We start from the raw sequence: 16,824 nt of genomic DNA on the forward strand, positions 1-16,824 counted from the left end.
CCCAGCCGCTCCGCGGCATGTGGGATCCTCCCGGACCGGGGCACGAACCCATGACCCCTGCATCGGCAGGCGGACTCTCAAACAATGCGCCACCAGGGAAGCCCAAGGACATCTTTTAAAAAGTTAATTATAAAATACTCCTGCATTTTTCATGGATTTTTAAATAGATGGGGCTATATTAGATGATTTTTTTTTCCCCTTTGGCAAGTTGTTTTGATCAAATGATGTAAGAAAAGTTTTCTAAGGCCCTAAGTTCATACTGATCAATTTCCTTTCTGATTCCAATTTCATAAGTTCTTATTTTTATTTATTTTCTAGTTCTTTTCCCTTATTTTTAAAATTTTCACCTTTTTTCTGTTCTGTATTTTATATACAAAAAACTATATGTACTGAAAGATAATTAGCATCATAATAATTTCACATCAATTGGACCTTGCTTGAAAACAACTATACAAGTGTGTGTGTGTATATATATATATATATATATATATACATATATATGTATATATATATAGTGACAATGCAAGTAAACAAGAACATAGAACATTAAGAAAGAAATAGCAAAATAAGCAATTAAAAAATCTTACTTCATTTTATCTAAGTCTATGTAATCTTCATGACTTTGTGTGAACATCTGTTAGTATCTGCTGGTATATGTCCAAAGAGAATCCAACAAATCACAAACTCAGCTTCCCCCAAATGTTTTTGATTAGTCCCTGCAATATATTCTGAATAGTCTTAAAATTCATTCCAAGAACAATAACATAATCACTGATTTGTCTTTGACAGACAGATGTATGAAATTTTTTGTCAGTTCCTGGATATTCCTCAGAAGTCTACTCACTTCTCAAATACTTACTTGTAAAATTATCCTGTGCAAGTCACTTAATCTTAGTTTCAATATCCTAATCTACACAATAAAGGTAATGATAATACCTCATACAAATTTTATGAACACTAAATTTTCAGTGAATATAAAAACTTTAATGAATATAAAGATCCTAGCACAGTTTCTAGATATAGTATAGTAATCACTCATTTATCATTGTTACTAGTAATAATAATATTATTATTACTGAGGTAAACCTTGAGAAATTTACATGGATTAAAAAAGGTTTAAATACATAAATACTTTTTCTCAAACATACATTTTATATGGGTTCAACCCTTCCTGCTACATAGTCAACAGTAACATATTACAGGTATGTTTTTCTAGATACACCTTAGGTATCAATCCCATATCACAAAACTAATAATAATAACCAAATTTACCATGATAATTTTCTATAGATTATTACTATTTCAAATGAATTAATTCCGGAGGGAATAATGCTTCAACTAAAATTAAAGCAATTCAGCACATATATTTGTATTTTAAAGTATAATTATCAAAATATTTATATAAATTAAAACTAGTTAGTTACAAAACTCATTTATATAAAATAAAGTGTTACATATCATATAATTGACCAATCTGTCCTTTGAAAGGCAGTCTATAAATTACATATTCACATGCCTATAATAACTGCAAAACAAAATAAATCATTAATATATAAATATACTTATATATGTACATATTTTTTCATGTGAATGATTAAAAATAATATTCAAATTAACTAGAATGTATATAATCTGTATATAGTCTTACCCTAATTAATGAAGTACAGTATTTATTTATTTGTTTATTTATACATATATGGAAATGAAACTTATATGGAAATTTGTATACCTACTTCAATTGGTGTCAAATTTGCTAATAAAAAAATGAGTACACAGTACAAAAATATTGTCATTAACTTATAACTTAAATTCTTTTGTTTCATTTACTGTAAATTGCTCTGAGATATAATTTTTATGTCCTCACAAATGGTAATTTTTACTGTGAGATTTATAAGCAATTTAAACTCCAACTGATAAGTTGAATAATTTATTGATAAATACATTACTAAAGAAACAAATCTATTTTCCAGAACAAATTGTGAATGATAAATTGGTGTACACACATATGAATATCTATTTGTCTATAATGTATAAATAATATACTACCCATAATCAAAAAATCTTTTTTTTTGATTCCTGTCAGTCTCTTGCCATATATAGACCTAAGCAATAGTACATTCATGTACAAATATTCACAGCACTTGCCACAGATATACATATTCTTTAAGTACATATTAAATTTTAATCACAAAACTGTGGTCTTCTATTTGAATGGATTATTTATTTATCTGAAGAAGGGGATCAAATTTCTCAATTGATGTAGCTACACACATTTGTATAATTTGTCACTCAGCTGTTAAGGCAGTTTCTCCAGAGCTGCATTAATCACTGCACCTGTGAACTGAAACCTATTCTGAGTGTTTCATTATGGTATATTTGTAAACTTTATTAGGAAAGGTAAGTCAACTTAAGATAAATGTGCATGATTTAATAGAGGATCTCAAAGATTTACCAAAACAATTTCCCTGTCAGTCTAGAGTTTCACAAGTATATGTTATACCCAAGTAGGTTTAGTAGATGAATAAAATTAACTAGTCACATTTCCAAAGCTTGTGTAACCTTAGATCAGGCATGTAACTCTTAAATAGCAAAGCCTAGAAAGGCAATAAGCAAAAGGCTGAACAACCATAGAAAATAGCCCCCAGGCACTAGCAAAGTGGATCAACATTTGACTCAGAAACTAGGAAACAAGAACAAAGAATGATAAGCAAGAATAAAGACTGATAAGCCACTCCTAGCTAAGGGCTTCACCAATACCAATGGAAAGAAATGAATCAGTTATAGCATAGTACTCTTTTTTTTTTTTTTTTTTTTTTTTTTTTTTTTTTGCGGTACACGGTCTGTCACTGTTGTGGCCTCTCACGTTGCAGAGCACAGGCTCCGGACGCACAGGCTCAGTGGCCATGGCTCACGGGCCTAGCCGCTCCACGGCATGTGGGATCTTCCTGGACCAGGGCATGAACCCGTGACCCCTGCATCGGCAGGCAGACTCTCAACCACTGCACCACCAGGAAAGCCCCATAGTACTCTTATATATATATTATTATCATACAAGAGTTCAAGTAGACAGAGGTTCAGGTGCCATCTCAGCCATTAACCAGCTCTGCCCTATATGACAAATTATTTACAGGCCTCAATTTCCTTGTAGGTAAAATGGAAAGATATCTATCCATAGGATTATTTTGAAGGATGGAAAATAGTAAAGGTCACTTAATGCTTATATATCTATGTTCTTGTTTAGTGACCATAATAGCTCAATCTTACAGGACTGTTATACGAATTAAATGAGGTGAGCTCATCCTCTCTCACAAAAACACGGAAATCACAACTACTGAACAACCAGTGACAAAAAATCGCTGTAAACTACCAAAAAAATACCCTACATCCAAAGACAAAGAAACCACTATGTGACATTAGGAGGGGCACAATCGCAAAAAAATCAAATCCCATACCCACCAAGTGGGTGACCCATAAACTGGAAAATAATTATATCACAGAAGTTCTCCCACAAGAGTGAAAATTCTGTGCCCCACGTCAGGCTCCCTAGCCTGGGGGTCTGGCATCAGGAGGAGGAGCCCCCAGAGCATCTGGCTTTGAAGGCCATCAAGGCTTGATTACAGTAATTCCACAGGACTGAGGGAAACAGAAACTCCACTCTTAGAGGGTGCACTCAAGGTTTAATGCACACCAGGACCCAGGGGAAAAAGCAGTGACCTCATAAGATCCTGGGCCAGACCTACCTGCTGGTATTGGAGGGTCTCCTGTGGAGGCAAAAGGCCGCTGTGGCTCACTGAGGGGACAAAGACACTAGTAGCAGTAGTTCTGGGGAGTACTTATTGGTATGAGCTCCCTTGGAGGCCGCCATTTTCTCACCAAGACCTGGCCCCACCCAATAACCTGTAAGCTCCAGGGTTGGGATGCCTCAGGCCAATCAACCAACAGGAAGGGAACACTGACCCACCCATCAGCATACAGGATGCCTAAAGTCATCCTGAGCCCACAGCTGCCCAATAAATGCACCCCTTGACATGGCCCTACTCACCAGAGGGACAAGACCCAGCTCTACCCACCAGTGGGCAGGCACCAGTCCCTCCCACCAGGAAACCAGCACAAGCCCCTTAGAACATTCTCATCCACCAGGGGACAGAGAGCAGAAGCATGAAGAACTACAATCCTGAAGCATGCAGAATGGAAACTTCAATCACAGAAAGTTAAATCAAATGCGACAGCAGAGGAATATGTCCCAAAGGAACAAGATAAAAACCCCAAAAGAACAACTGAGTGAAGTGGAGATAGGCAACCTACCTGAAAACAAAAATTCAGAAAATGACAGTAAAGATGATCCAAGATCTCAGAAATAGAATGGAGGCAAGGATCAAGAAGATACAAGAAATGTGTAACAAAGAGCTAGAAGATTAAAGAACAAACTATGAGATGAGCAATACAATAGCTGAAATGAAAGGTACTCTAGAAGGAATCAGTAGCAGAATAAATGAGGCAGAAGAATGGATAAGTGACCTGAAAGACAGAATGATGGAATTACTGCTGCAGAACAGAATAAAGAAAAAGGAATGAAAAGAAATAAGGACAGTCTAAGAGACCTCTGAGGCAACATTAAATACATCAACATTCACATTATAGGGGTCCCAGAGGAGAAGAGCAAGAGAAAGGACTGGAGAAAATATTTGAAGAGATAATAGCTGAAAAATTCCCTAACATGGGAATGGAAACAGTCATCCAAGTCCAGGAAGTACAGAGAGTCTCAGGCAGGATAAACCCAAGGAGCAACACACAGAGACACATAGTAATCACACTGACAAAAATTAAATACCAAGAGAAAATATTAAAAGCACCAAGGGAAAAGCAACAAATAACAGACAAGGGATTTCCCATAAGATTATCAGCTGATTTTTCAGCAGAAACTCTAGAGGTCAGAAGGGAGTGGCATGATATATTTAAAGTGATGAAAAGGAAGAAACTACAGCTAAGAATACTCTACCCAGCAATGCTCTGTTTCAGATTAAACAAAGAAATCAAAAGCTTTACAGACAAGCAAAAGATAAGAGAATTCAGCAAAACCAGACCAGCTTTGCAACAAATGCTAAAGGAACTTCTCTAGGCAGAAAAGAAAAGGCCACATCTAGAAACAAGAAAATTACAAATGGAAAAGATCACTGGTAAAAGAAAACAAACAGTAAAGGTAGGAAATCATCCACACACAAATATGATATCAAAACCTGCAGTCATGAGAAGAGGAGAGTAAAAATTCAGGATATTGGAAATACATTTGAAATTAAAAGACTGGCAACTTAAAACAATCTTGTTTATATATAGGCTACTATATCAAAACCTTATGGTAACTGCAAACCAAAAACCTACAATAGATGCAAAGACAAAAAAGAATAAGGAATCAAAATACACACTAAAGTTAGTCATCAAATCACAAGAGAAGAGAACAAAAGAGGAAGGAAAGAAAAAAAACCTAGAAAAATGAATTCAAACAATTAACAAAACGGCAATAAAAACATACATATCAATATTTACCTTAAGAAAGGTATTCCACACAAATGGAAATTTTAAAAAAAGCTGGAGTACCAATACTAATGTTAGACAAAATAGACTTTAAAATAAAGATTGTTACAAGAGAAAAAAAAAAAGGATACTACATAATGATCAAGAGATCAATTCAGGAAGTTAAAACAATTGTAAATATATATGCACCACCTCAACAGATAAGGCAAATACTAACAGCCATAAAAGGAGAAATCGACAGTAACACAATAATAGTGGGGGACTTTAACACCACACTTTCATCAATGATGAAATGATCATCCAGACACAAAATCAATAAGAAAACACAAATCATCAATAAGGCCTTAAATGACACATTAGACCAGATTGACTTAATTGATATTTATAGAGCATTCCATCTGAAAGCAGCAGAATACCCATTCAAGTGCACATAGAACATTCTCCAGGAAGGATCACATGCTGGGCCACAAAGTGAGCCTTGGTAAATTTAAGAAAATTAAAATCATATTAAGCATCTTTTCCAAGCACAACACTGTGAGATTAGAAACCAACTACAAGGAAAAAACTGTAAAAAACAAAAACATGTGGAGGCTAAACAATATTCTACTAAACAACCAATAGATCACTGAAGAAATAAAAAAGGAAATCAAAAACTACCTAGAGACAAACAAAATTGAAAGCACAATGACCCAAAACTGACAGGACGCAGCAAAAGTAGTTCTAAGAGGGAAGCTTATAACAATACAATCTTACCTCAGGAAACAAGAAAAATCTCAAATAAACAACCTAAACTTACATGTAAAGCAACTAGAGAAAGCAGAACAAATAAAACCCAAAGTTAGTAGAAGGAAAGAAATCATAAAAGCAGAGCAGAAATAAATGGAGACAAAGAAAACAATAGAAAAGATCAATGAAACTAAGATCTGGTTCTTTGAAAAGATAAACAAAATTGATAAACCTTTAGCCAGACTCACCAAGAAAAAAAGGGAGGACTCAAATCAATAAAATTAGAAATGAAAAAGGAGAAGTTACAACTGACACCACAGAAATACAACCAACTATATGCCAATAAAAAGGACAACCTAGAAGAAATGGACAAATTCTTAGAAAGTTACAATCTCCCAAAACTGAACCAGGAAGAAGCAGAAAATATGAACAGACCAATCACAAGTACCAAAATTGAAACAGAGATTTAAAAATTTCCAACAAAAACAGTCCAGGACCAGATGGCTTCACAGGCAAATTCTATCAAACATTTAGAGAAGAGTTAACACCTATCCTTCTGAAACTCTTCCAAAAAATTGCAGAGGAAGGAACACTCCCAAACACATTCTATGAGGCCACCATCACCCCAACACCAAAACCAGGTTAAGATACCACAAAAAAGAGAAAATTATGGCCAACATCACCAATGAACATAGATGCAAACATCCTCAACAAAATACTAGCAATCCAAATACAACAATACATTAAAAGGATCAAGTGGGATTTATCTCAGGGATGGAAGGATTTTTCAATATCCACAAATCAATCAGTGTGATACAACACAACAATAAATTGAAGAATAAAAACCATATTGTCATCTCAATAGATGCAGAAAAGGCTTTTAACAAAATTCAACACCCATTTATGATGAAAACTCTCCAGGATAGGACACAGAGGGAATATACTTCAACATAATAAGGATCATATACGGCAAACCTCAGCCAACATCATACTCAATGATGAAAAGCTGAAAGCATTTCCTCTAAGCTTAGGAAAAAGACAAGGATGTCCGCTCTAGACACTTTTATTCAACATCGTTTTGAAAGTCCTAGCCACAACAATCGGAGAAGAAAAAGAAGTAAAACTGCCACTGTTTGCAGATGACATCATACTATGCATAGAAAACTCTAAAGATGCTACCAGAAAGCTACTAGATCTCATCAATGAATTCAGTAAAGTTGCAGGATACAAAATAAATACACAGAAGTCTGTTGCATTTCTATACACTAACAATGAAAGATCAAAAAGAGAAAGTAACAAAACAATCCCATTTACCATTCATATATACAATGGAATAATACTCAGCTCAGCCATTAAAAAGAATGAAATTATGCCATTTGCAGCAACATGTATGGACCTAGAGGTTATCATACTAAGTAAGTCAGACAGAGAAGGACAAATATCATATGATATTGCTTATATGCAGAATCTAAAATGAAATGAGTTTATTTACAAAACAGAAACAGACTCACAGACTTAGAAAACAAACTTATGGTTACCAAAGGGGAAAGGTGAGGAGGAGGGATAAATTGGGAGTTTTAAAAAAGACAACCAAGGACTTCCCTGGAGGACCAGTGGTTAAGAATCTGCCTTCCAATGCAGGGGACATGGGTTCAATCCCTGGTTGGGGAACTAAGATCCCACAGGCCACAGGGCCACTAAGCCCACGTGCCACAACTACTGAGCCCACACAGTCTGGAGCCTGCATGCCACAACTAGAGATAAGCCTGTGTGCCACAACTACAGAAGCCCACATGCTGCAAAGATCCCACGTGCTGCAACTAAAACCCAACGCAGCCAAATAATAAAATTAAAAAACTTTTTAAAAAATAAATAACCAACAAGGACCTACTCTGCTCAATATTCTGTAATAACCTAAATGGGAAAAGAATTTGAAAAAGAATAGATATATGTATATGTATAAATGAATCACTTTGCTTTACACCTGAAACTGACACAACATTGTAAATCAACTATGGTCCAATATAAAATAAAGATTGATTAAAAAATAAATTAAAATGAAAAAGAATAAAATGAGACAATGTTTTTAAATGCTTACCACATGGCCTTGCACATGTAAGTACTCAAAATAAGTAGTTTTGATTAGGCATTTCCAATAGCAGCAGTGAGAACAGCAGTGGTAGTAGTGTTCCATATGTTGAGTTTAAGATTTTTCAGCTAATAAATATGTTGTCATTTTAGGTCAAATCCACTCCTTAATTTGAGTCCCAGTTTGAGTGTGCTATTTTTATACTAAGAGTAAAAATAGAACAGACACTTTGAGCTCCTGTCTTTGTGTCCTCAGTTCTGGCAAATAGTAGCAAACAAAAATAATCATGAAATAAGTGATTTATACTTTCCTGACATTCCCTTTTTTATATGTGGCCCAATCTTACTCCAGACTACATATATGTAATTTTATTTAATGAATGATGTAAATTATTTTGAAAATGTAAAGATAAACCTAATTGTGTCTAATATTTATTTATAACCATTCTAAACCTGGCTTCTGTTAGTTTTCATCTTAATAATAACCAGTGTTGCATGGTACTTTATGAAATCAAAGGGTTCTGAATGCATTTCAGCATTGCAACATTTCCACATAAGAAATGCAAATAGTTGTTTTCAAATGAAGAAACCAAGGAATATGCAGGATAAGGGGTTTGTCCAAACCACACAGTGGCATGGGGGCTCAGAATTTTAATGAGGTCTGTTTCAGAACTGGAACTCTAGGGCTAGGGGAGCATAAATTGCAGAATACAAGGTGAAGGAAGGGGGACCAGATAAGGGGCTGTTGGAGCTGTTCTGGGTAGTGATGAGGGAGGTTTGAACTAGGGCAGTGTAGCAGGAAAGGAAAGGAGGAAATGGTTAATAACAAATGGAGACTGGGGAGAAGAATGAGGATTCCTAGGATTTTTCATTAGTGTTAGGGTGGATGCAGCTACATTAACTGAAATAGAGACCAAAATATATGATGATGATGATGATGATGGTGATGACGATGACATAGTCAATATTTCATAAGCACTTTTTTTGCAAGGCATCAATTCAGACACTCTACACTTCTTTATCCCTCACAACCCCATGGGGTAGGTACAATTTACTAGCCCTATTTTATAGATAAGAAAACTGAGGTATGTAGAGGTAATTAACATGAGAAGATGATAGAGGGCAGAACAGTTCTTACTTTTAACCTATAGCAAAAGGACCAGAGAGGCTCGACCTAAAAAAAGGGATTTTTAGGAGTTCATTAAAGAATGAGTGGATTAGGAAAAGAAGGGACATGGGATATCTGCTCCTCTCTCCTTCCTCACAATAATTAAACTGTATTTTATCTATGAATCACAGTTGTTTTCTCTGTTTATATTCTTGGGGAAATATCTATAAAAATTTGGGATCTCATTTATAAGAATGTCATTTCAACATATAAATCACTATGAAGATGAATCCAGATACAATTTGATTTTTAAAAATTGAGAATATTTCTCAAAAGACATCATAATACTAGATAAATGCTTTCTTGAAGCATACAAATAGACTATCATTCTTAAATAACCCTTAATATTATTAACCAAAAAGATCAAGGTAATATTTTGAGCCCATCTTATAAGAAATATAAATATTCAGCAAGAAGGACAGAGCATATGAACACTGAAGGATTGCTATTTAAAATGATCAAGATGTTATCAACTGTTGATCGTAAACAAAATACATTTTAAATGAAATCAACTATTTAAGGAAATAATTAAACATTATAACAACTATGTAGCCTGGAAAAGTACTGAGATCAGACATCCTTGTCAGACTTGATGGCATTAGCAATTCCCCTGATGGCTTTCAGGTAAAATTATTTGAAGCACATTCAATATATCAGGAAACTATAAAAATATCTTCTCTTGCTGACTTTAAATTTCTTTCCCTTTATGGGCACTCACAAACAGATGGAGTCTCCTTACTGAAAATAAATTTTTCCTAAATAAAATAGGGAAAGAGTACAAAATGTTTACATTACAAAGAATTTTAACCAAGGTGGCATGTTAAGCCATTTATTTTACTGGATTATGAATTGCCCTAGTATCTTAACGTCTGTTCAAAATTCACTCTGAAAGTCACAAACCTATTTGTGCTCCACTTACTACCAAGCTCTTTGAGTTTATTTGGTCAATGTTTACTTCAATAACATTGTGAGAGAAGGTTAATTCATGGCATTTCTGTTTGAATTTCTATTCTCATGAGAGTAATTGAATGACAGATAACATCTGTGGACTATATTCCAACTGCCAAGCTAAGTGATTTCCATGCGTTATCTCCTATTTAGTTGAATCTTTGCAAAAGTCTATGAGGCAGAAACTGGTACTATTCCCAGTTTACAATTTGAAAACAAAGTCTTCATGAATAAATAATTTCTCAGTTCTTCTGGCCATTGAAATGCACCTTCAGGATTCAAATTCCTCCAAACTCTTCAGCCTGTTGGTTCAGCATTAATTTAAGCAAAGGGACACACATTCAGCAGACACTTTCCTAAACCTGTTTTAAATGTCAGTGCCTCTTGTTAGAAGGAAGCCCCCATTTAAACAAATAAGTGTTCTTAACAAAGACACACATTGCTGACTGTTCCTGCATGCTGTGAATACCGACTGGCATGAGTTCCTTAGATGCACAATCTATTTTTTCTCTTGACTTTTCTCCAGATATATTACTCTGAATTCACAATATTTTGTTCTGCAGGTGCTCAAAAGTCATTCAAATGTAAAAGTGCAACATCCCCTTTAAACCCAGAAGGATGTGAAACATGTCCCCCTAACTTAAAAAGGAAAATATGTCCCTTTCTCTTTCTTTCACTCTTGAATTTTCTTTCATATGACTAAGATATCCTAAAGAGTCACTTGGGTATATTCACAACTGCCTAGAGAAGTATCTAGAAGTGTCACAGAGGCGTGCATGGGACATGATTCCTTGCCCAATCCTGCCCATTCATTACACATTTTTACTTCCTAATTTACAGGATTATGCAGCCAGAGGATGAAACACAGACATGGCAGCATTCACAAAGGCTATGAAGGGCATGAGGCATTTCTTCTTTTTTGGGGTGAGCCTATTGAGAGCCACCTACTTCCTGAACATATGATTCTCCTTTTCGCTTGTGCAGCAGACAGAATTAGACTCACTACTTCATCCAATCTACCTTCAACTTTCTGAGGGTCACACAATGAATCAAGAAATGGGACATGATTGAAGCCTAGATTAAAAATTCTTTGCCCAGCCAAATTCTGACTCGTGGTTGGCTCCCCTTCCCTCAGTTATTTAAGAAGTAAATACTATTTCCCTCACCTAATAACTTGCAGTGCTTCCCAGTGTACCACACCATAACTGATTTTTATGAAGATACTATTCACAGCATCAACTGAGCTGCTTGTCATCTTGATTATTTTTCTAATGTAATCTCATTGTCATTTAGGTTTAACATTTCAGAGACTTGAACTTCAATGCACCCTACTATTCAAAGTTGCCTGGGGGTGTGTGCTGAGCTGTGCTTTTCCCCAGTGATTCAAGGAAGAACATTATTCTTCCTTCTTTATTGCTCCAGTCTTCCACTCTACACTTCCACAAATCACTGTAATTTGCACCACACAGTACACTATCTGCACGAGGTGTCCTGTAGCAACTTCTGAAATGGCCTATAATATTATAAATCACTGTGCTATTTTGGCATAAAATGTTACTTAGGTAAGTAGCCTTTGCTGTGCATTTTTTCTCTAGAGAACTATTAGTCACATTTTATCGTTCACAAAGAAAGCCTGGTATGAATCACATTTTTCTGGGTTTTTTTTTTTTTTGGTTGTTGTTTGGTGGCTACTATAGTTTAAAACTACACTTTAGTCCTTAATAGATACAGTGTCTTTGAATAAAAAACATGCATATGTGTTCATGAATTAATAAACTGGAAGTCAGTAAGAGAGAGTTGATGCCTGTTTTGAATATTTTTATTAATCATTACTTTGTTACATGGTATCTGCAACAAACATAGAACAGATTTATAGGCAATGACAAATGGCTTAGTTGAAGCAAACCCCTGACTTTATTAGGTCAAATACAGGAAAGAAACAACTACCAGGCAAAAGCTGGCCAAAACACAGCTTTGGATCACATCAATTGTGATGCTTTATCTACTTTCTGTGGTATATCAAATTGTCCTTCAAAATTGTACTTGATTCACTTTTTTGATGAGTTGGATCTAAAAAAAATTCTAACTGATTTTCAGAGCTTGAGCTGCTGCTTCCTCTATCAACTGCATCAGTCAGGGTTTGATCAGAGAAGCAGAACCACTAGGAGATATATGAAATAAGGGATTTATTATAGAGATTTGAGCTTACATAGTGACACAATCCAAATCCACCTCACCAAATCACTGCTCAACTTTTAATTTATCTGATTTCCTTTTTCCTCTAAACATTTTCCTAAAAATATTAAGAGAAACTGCTAAATCACCATGCAGTATACATTCAAGAGAGCAGAACAACAGCATTGTTCAAACTGGTATCTGGATACCAACTCCAGGATAATGCTTCCAAGCTTTCAGTAAAAGTCATAAAAATTCCATAAAAGACAAAATGTATAAAATCAAAAATTAAAAGGGATAGACAACATGATGACAAAATCTGAATGAACTGTATGAAATTTTAAAGCATGTGGAGTAAGATTAATGAGAATCTACCTGTCATGGGTTGAAATGTGTTCCCTCAAAATGATATGCTTAAATCTGTTAAAATATTCAAAGAGTACAATTTAACTGATCTAAGCAAATTTTATTTTTTTGCTTCATGAAGTAGACAGTCTCCCCTCTCAAGAGTCCAGAGAACTACAAGGCAAGGAACAGGACTGTGAGCTTTTATAATAAAAGAAGGCAATCAAGGAATAAGGGAAGAGTATTTGGCTTAAATTGGTTGGCTGGGATTGCATATCTGACCTTATTTAGAACAAAGAAATCATTACAGATTCTTGGCAGTTGGGCATTGCCTGGCTGGACATACTGTGTTTCTGGTAAAGGGGAGTATTTACAGGAACACAAAAGTTATCTAAGTTCTGGTTTGCTGACATGGCATCCCACCAGGAGTGGCTCTATCTTGGGCCTAGAAATTTATTTCAACAAGTCCTAATCCCCAGTACCTCAGAATATGGCCTTATTTGTAAATGGAGTCTTTACAGAGATAATCAAGTTAAAATGAGGTCATTAGGGTGGCCCCTACTCCAATATGACTGTTGTCCTTATGAAGAGGGGTAATTTGAACATTCACAGAGGGGAAACAATGTGAAAACAAAGTGAGAAGATGCCAGGTAACTGGTGTGATGCATCTACAAGCCAAGGAATTCCAAGGATTGCCAATAAACACCAGAAGCTAGAAAAGGCAAGGAAGGATTCTCTTCTAGAGCTGTCAGAGAGATGATAGCCCTGCTGACATCTTGATTTCTGACTTTAGCCTCAAGAGCTGTGAGACAACAAATTTCTGTTGTTTTATGCCACCTAGTTTTGGGTACATTGTTACAGCAGCCCCAGGAAACTAATACACTAACAATGCTTCCTCACATGGCATAATTCATAATATGGCCCTGTGCCAGAACTTTTTAACATATTCTTCATTCTAGGTCACCCTCTTCAGGTTGTTGTGGTAAACTGTACCAAAAGCCCCCATGGATACCCACCCTCTGCCTTGCAAATTCCTTCAGATTTGCCTTGTATGTGTATGCTCTAACAATATTTGTTCATCCATTCCACCCACTCTTGCTCTTTTATTCATTTCCAAACTGGTTCCCACCCTCACTTTGGTCCCTTTAACAAGTAGCTCAGTTCTGGACTCTGTACTTTATTTCCCCTCTTGAGAACAGGCCACACAGTGTGGTTTACTGATTCACAGCATAACAGCACCTGCAACACTGCCCATTCTTGCTGCTCCTCACCTTGCCCACAGCCAGATTTGAAACCTCTAGCATAAGGTGATAGAAAGACCAATAAAAATATTTCTAGATAACTGAACTTAAACTTTAAAGCACCAAAATATTTTACAAGAAAATAACAGAAGCTGATGAATAGATTTTTGGCTTGTTGATTCAGGATTATCAGTAAGAACATCAATTATTATTCTAGAGTACTATAATAGTGTCTTTGGAAGATGTTAAGTTGTTAAGTCTGCCAGACTATTAAATGGACTCATTTTTTTAATTTCAGAGAATTCTTCCCAATTTTAACATGTTTAAAGTTATTTCTGTTAGTGTGGCAACTTCTCCACTTCTAATTTTTTTCCTTCTAATCAGCACTGTCCAAGGATATCAGTTAAACAGGCTTATAGAATTGTATTTATGAACATGGAGATGAGCTGCCAGAATCTTCCTTCAATGGATGACTTGTTGCCCCAGCAACAGGTTTAGTCTCAGCTACAGAAAAAGCTGCTACTCACAAGGGTACCCCCTTCCCAGGGAAGCTTGTATAACTGATAGATATATAGATATATGTATGTATGTATGTATGTACATATATATGTGTGTGAGAGAGAGATGATATACGATACATCATCATTTCAGATGGTTGATTGGTTATTTGAGAAAAGTTTACCTAAATATCCTAAGATATCACCACAACTCTTGCTGTATTTAATTATATTTGATGAAACCTATCTTATCAAAGCATTACTATTTTGTGTTCTGAACATACCACATAGATTTTCTAAAATCTCTTAGCACTAACAAATTTTATTTTTAAAGTTTTTAATTATTAATGATTTTCATCGTAATTTATATAAATGTGTTGGTTCTACATTAAATAATAATTTTACTGTTGACTTAACTGGCAATTTAATTAAAAAGACTTTCATCACAATTGGAGTTTTATATCAGGTGCTTCTGAGCAAATATAACTGATTTAGATAATTTTTCTATTATGTCTTTATAACTGGTAATTGGGGTTATGAAATTCATCTTTGAACTTGAGTGTACTTCCTTCTTGAGCAATTAAAATGAATTGTGTACTGAAAACTTGCAGCCTCTACTTAGCCATGCTGTGACTTCACAGTGGAATAGAGAAAGAAACTTGGCACCCATCATTATCATCATATTGCAATGAAGGTATTTTGAAATAACCTGTGCCAGTAATATTTTTATTAGATTGTCCACTGCTCAAAAATAAAAGATCACTTGCTTTTAAAAAGTCTACATACAATGCGTGTAATTTGGTCTTAAAGTTTTTTGATCATAATAATGATGATAATGATGGTCAAAGTATTTTGAGAGAGCTACACGACAAAAAGAAAATAAGTAGGGCTATATTTGCATCAGTCATTGTTAAGAATGTACTGGCAGAACATGAACTATTTAAAAACCTTAAAAAGCTTCTCAATATTTTACTCACTTATTTCATGTTAAATTATACTTACTGGACTGGCATCAAGTTTAAGATATGGTTTTGTGCCCCAGATTTAGAATGCTATATCTATTTTTAAGTTTTAAAAGCAGATGCTCTAGGGAAAATATCATAAAAATTCTTCAAAGAAAAAAATATACTCCAGTACAGTCTTGACTAAACATTGAAAAAGACTGTCAAGCTGAACAGTTGACTGATGATGACCCTAGCTGAGATGCCTGTTAGCTGTATTTTCAAAAGCATCAAAATCATTCTGCAGTCTCCTGGTAAATTGTCAAATCTGTCTGGAATTGCTGTTAGGTTCCAGCCATATCTGTCTATTCAAGAAAAGCTAAAAAACCAAAAAATTACCAATAAACTTTGGCCTTTGAATTTGAGTTCTTGTCAAAGAGAAGTTGTGTATTTTTTCTTTCCTAAGAGCATTTATCCTTTTAGTGAATTGACTGAATTACACGCTCTACAATAAAAGCAAATTTCAGAATAAGTTCAAACATTAGAACAGGTACCTGAAACAACAAAGAAAGTCAACCAATATACGATTTTAAGTTTAAAAAATCATAAGACTTACAGTTTTAGAATTACTACTTATGGACCAATTGACTTAAGAGGTACTGAAGAGCTTTTCAGCACTAGAATATCTCGAGAACAAAAATATACCAAAGAAGTAACTAACTTTGAATAGCAACTATGCAGAAGAAGTAAAATACCAACTCTGATAAATAATTTTCTTTTCCTCAGTTCAATTCAAGGAACATTATAGCATAAGAGTCCCAAAGTAAGGAGAATAGTCATCAGAAGTCTTAACTATTAAATGACATAGAGAAACCCCGGAACTTACAGGATAGGCAGGCCACAAGGGAATGGGGGCCCAGACAAGAGTCTGCATAATAAGGATTCAAGCAAGTCAAAGAAATTTTTTAACCAGAACAATGCACCAGTAACAAAAATTGAACTCAAATTCCTGAAGGAACTTATTACAACCAAGTCTTCACTGGTTTCTCTGTACTTAATGCCAGCCCAACTAGGGCAGGCTTACACACTGACATGATTCCTGACCTCTGTGTAAATGCAATACCAAAAAATATTTGGTTTGGTGATACCATCTATGGCTACTG

The sequence above is a fragment of the Neophocaena asiaeorientalis genome, unplaced genomic scaffold (assembly GCF_003031525.2).
Source record: "Neophocaena asiaeorientalis asiaeorientalis breed wild unplaced genomic scaffold, Neophocaena_asiaeorientalis_V1.1 scaffold74, whole genome shotgun sequence".
Classification (NCBI taxonomy): domain Eukaryota; kingdom Metazoa; phylum Chordata; class Mammalia; order Artiodactyla; family Phocoenidae; genus Neophocaena; species Neophocaena asiaeorientalis.